Below are 4,756 nucleotides of genomic sequence, written 5' to 3' on the forward strand. Positions count from 1 at the left end.
TGGGAAGGGCAATGAGAAACAAGTTGCTCTCGCTACACAGGATCCCTGGTTCACTCCTTCATACTCTATGGATCCTTCCTGGTACATGGACATGGGCGCTACGGACCATTTGATGAGCCAGCTTGACAAGTTGGCCACTCGCCAGCCCTACACCGGTCATGATCAAGTCCGCACGGCCAATGGATCAGGTATGCCCATCTCACATGTTGGTCAGGCATCTCTCCTTTCACGTACCACTAAAACCTTGCGTCTGCTTGATGTCCTTTGTGTTCCTTCTGTCACATGTAGTTTACTCTCGGTTCCTAAATTAACTCGTGACAACAATGTGTTTGTTGAGTTTCACCCTTTCCATTTTTTGTTAAGGACCGGGACACGAGGGACGTTCTTCTTAGTGGTCGAGCTCGGGACGGCTTATACGCGCTTGATGTGCCACGAGTCTCTCAAGTTTTCAGTGGTGTTCGGATGTCATCGTCGCAGTGGCATTCTCGCCTTGGCCACCCTGCTACTCCCATTGTGCGCCATGTGCTTCATCGTCATCGTCTTCCTGTTGAGTCAAGTAATAATGAGTTTTTAGTGTGTGATGCATGTCAACAAGGCAAGAGTCATCAGTTACCTTTTTCTGTATCAAGTCGTGTTGTCACGGCTCCTCTTGAACTTGTGTTTTTAGATGTGTGGGGCTATGCCCAAACTTCTGTTAGTGGTCACAACTATTATGTCAGTTTCATCGATGCTTTTAGTCGCTTTACTTGGATTTATCTTATTAAGTGCAAATCTGATGTGTTTCATGTCTTTATGCAATTTCAAGCACATGTTGAGCGATTGTTTAAGCACAAAATTATCCATGTTCAGTCAGACTGGGGGTGAGTATCGTAACCTTAACACCTTCTTTCAGAAGCTTGGCATCTCACACCATGTGTCTTGTCTTCATACACATCAGCAGAACGGTGCAGCAGAGCGCAAGCACTGTCACGTAGTTGAAACTGGCCTAACACTTCTTGCACATGCCTCTGTCCCGTTTCGGTTCTGGAGCGATGCTTTTGTTACTGCCTGTTTTTTGATAAACAGGATTCCCACACGACTTCTTCACATGAAGTCTCCGCTAGAAGTGTTTCTTAATGAAACTCCAGATTACTCCCTCCTCAAAGTGTTTGGTTGTCTGTGTTGGCCGCATCTTCGTTCGTACAATAAGCATAAACTTGAGTATCGATCCAAACAATGTGTGTTTCTTGGGTACAGTCCTCTCCACAAAGGTTACAAGTGTCTTCACATTCCGACAAATTGTGTTTACATTTCTCGTGATGTTGTGTTTGATGAGACTGTCTTCCCGTTTTCCACGCCCACATCACCCACCGATACTCCCGTCACTGAGTTGCACTCTTTTTCCAGTTTTGCCTGATCAATTTGTGGATGCTGCATATTCTCCTCTATTGTTGCCTAACCATGGTGCAGGGACTGGACGAGGCGCTCGACTTGAGCTTCTTGATGATGATATGGCCACAACCGCGCCAGCTGCTGCTACGCCGGCTGCCCCCGCCGCTACCCCGACTGTCCCTGACGTCAATCACGCATGCATGTCCAATGCACGTGGATCCGACGGGGTGCCCAAGTCGCCTGGGCCGGCTAAACCTGCGGAGCTATCGGCCGGGCCGGCTGGACCCGCGGCGCTATCACCTGGGTCGGCGGCCTCGCCAGTCATCGAGTATTCTCGCCTGGTCCGTCAACGCCGGTCACGCCCGATCTGTCTTCGCCGACCCTGACCGTGCCACCGGGTGCGCTTGTTGACTCGCCCGCAGGCGCGTCCTGCTCGCCGCTGATGGACAGTGGCTCCTCCGGTGTAGCAGCTCCAGCGCCACCTCCGCTTGTCGTCCTGCGTCCCCATACTCGCAGCAAAAGTGGCATCTTCCAACCGAAGAAGCACACTGATGGCACTATCGCATGGCTTGCGGGCTATGTGGCGCATGCTGAGGCTGACCCTACGACTGAACCACAACATTTTCGAGCAGCGCTTGGCATCCCACATTGGCGTGCTGCGATGGAGCAGGAGATTCATGCTCTTCAAAGAAACAACACTTGACGTCTTGTTCCACCTCCCTCTGGTGTCAATATCATTGACTCTAAATGGGTATTCAAGGTGAAGAAACATGCTGATGGCTCCATTGAAAGGTACAAGGCACGCCTGGTTGCCAAGGGATTCAAACAACAGTATGGCATTGATTATGAAGACACATTCAGTCTTGTTATTAAACCAACTACTATTTGTGTTCTTCTCTCCTTGGTTGTTACTCGCGGATGGTCGCTTCGACAGCTTGATGTTCAGAATGCCTTTCTTCGCGGAGTTCTGGAAGAAGAGGTTTATATGCGTCAGCCGCTAGGTTTTGTTGATCCTGCTCAGCCACATCATTTTGTGTCGCCTTGTCAAAGCTCTCTATGGTCTGAAGCAGGCTTCGCGTGCGTGGCATGCCCGTCTTGGCGCTGCTCTTCGTGCACATGGGTTTGTCCCTTCTACGGCGGACACGTCTCTGTTTATTCTTCAGAGAGCTGAGGTGACTATGTACATTCTGGTCAATGTTGATGACATCATCCTTGTCAGTTCGTCTGCTTTTGCTACGGATCGGCTTGTGTCCTCTCTTGGTGCTGAGTTTGTGTTAAGGATCTTGGGAGACTGCATTATTTTCTGGGCCTAGAGGTTCTTCATTCTGATAGTGGCTTGACTCTTACTCAGAAGAAGTACTCTTAGGATCTCCTGCGTCGTGCAAGTATGTTGCAGTGCAAGCCTGCTACGACTCCCATGTCTGCCACAGACAAACTGACAGCTCTTGCTGGTGACTTGCTCTCTCCTGAGGATGCCACTGAGTACCACAACATTGTGGGTGGACTGCAGTACTTGCTCATTACTCGACCAGACATATCATTTGCAGTTAACCGTGTGATTCTTATTGGTCAACTGTTAAGCGCATCTTGTGATATGTTCGTCACACGGGCTCATACGGTCTCCATCTTCAGCCTGCGCGTTCTGGACTGATCTCAGCATTTTCTGATGCCGATTGGGCTGGTTGTCCTGATGATCGGCGATCCACGGGGGGGCATGTTGTGTTCTTTGGGCCTAACTTGATCGCCTGGCAAGCTTGCAAGCAAGCTACGGTGCCCCGGAGTAGTACCGAAGCTGAGTACAAAGCCGTTGCTAATGCCACAACTAAGATCATGTGGGTGCAGTCGTTGCTTCGAGAGTTGAAGGTCTCCCCAACTCAGTCGCCTGTCCTTTGGTGTGATAACATCGGTGCCACATACCTTTCATCCAATCCAGTATTTCATTCTCGAACGAAGCATATCGAAGTTGACTATCATTTTGTGAGGGAACGTGTTGCTCAGAAGCTCCTTCAGATCAAGTTTGTTTCTTCTAAGGATCAGCTTGCTGATATTTTCACTAAACCTTTGCCCTTGCCTTCTTTTGAAGGATGTCGTCGCAATCTTAACCTTCTGTGTGTTTCAGGACATAGTTAAGATTGAGGGAGCGTGTTAGACTAAGTATATATTAGATATACGTGTTGTAACATAACCTGTATTTGTACGGTGCCCTCTTATAAAAATATGATAGTCGTACCCACAAAGGGTATCGAGCATTGTTCCAAACCCTAGTATGTCTAACAGCTACTAACTAAGAGCCTGCTTCTCTTCTCTCTCCTCTTCTCTCTCCTCCAACTAAGCAAAGATATATTATTCTATTCCTTATAACCTGCTTATGTCACCCTATTGTACTTGCTCTAAGTGAAGAGAAACACACCCACGTCGATCACGATATCTCCTTACATGTCCATCGCATTCAAATCCAGGTATCAACATTTATCTTACAGACTTCCAAAATACAAGTACTAGATAGAGAATAGCACAATGAAGAACTTGCAACTACGGCAGGTAGAAAGTTATCTTTTTTCATCCTTCCAGCCACGCCACTTTGATCCTCAACCCCTGCGACTCTGCATATACTTCACTTGCTACTCATTCTAACAGTTTTGCTCCCAGCTCCAGCACCCTTTTTTGTGGCTCCTTTGTCTGCAAAATAGACCAGTCCACAATCCAGTGCTCATTAGTTTGATCAAAACAATAGGGTCAGTCACCCTTTTATTCACAAAAATTATCCCATTTCTGCATTTCCAAATAGCCCATAGTAAAGCAGTGATCCCAACCATAACTAGCTTTTTATCTTTTTTCTTAAACCTATCTAACCACCCCCAAGCATTCCCTAATTGATGAAGGAATTGTCCGTAAACCTACAAAGCAACTTCAGCAAGATCCATATCAAAGACTTGCTCCCTGTTACTCCGTGAAATTAGATCATAAGCCGCACTTTACTTCTCCATTTGATAATTTGCCCTCTAATTGACGCATGAGGCCGAGGCCACTAATCATTAAACAACCTTGGGCAAATCATTCATCCCTTGTAAAATGAGGCAAATCATCTAATCCCTTGTTACTACCTCTGTCTTGATTTATTAGTCCTCTTTGTAATTTGGGTCAAACTTTGACGATTGATTTAACTATTAAAAATAAGTTATATACCCTAAAATTAATATTATTAGAAACCTCTTTCAAATATGAATCCAACAATATAAGTTTTGTGATATACGTACAACTTATAATTTGTTAGTCAAATTTGTGGTCAAAGTTCGGAACTAAATACGAAGGGGACCAATAAACCCAGACGGAGGTTGTTGGGGATATGACTATCATATATGAGCCGCCCAGAAGGGGTCGGGTC

Source organism: Triticum aestivum, chromosome 1A (genome assembly GCF_018294505.1).
Source record: "Triticum aestivum cultivar Chinese Spring chromosome 1A, IWGSC CS RefSeq v2.1, whole genome shotgun sequence".
In the NCBI taxonomy this organism is placed as follows: Eukaryota; Viridiplantae; Streptophyta; class Magnoliopsida; order Poales; family Poaceae; genus Triticum; species Triticum aestivum.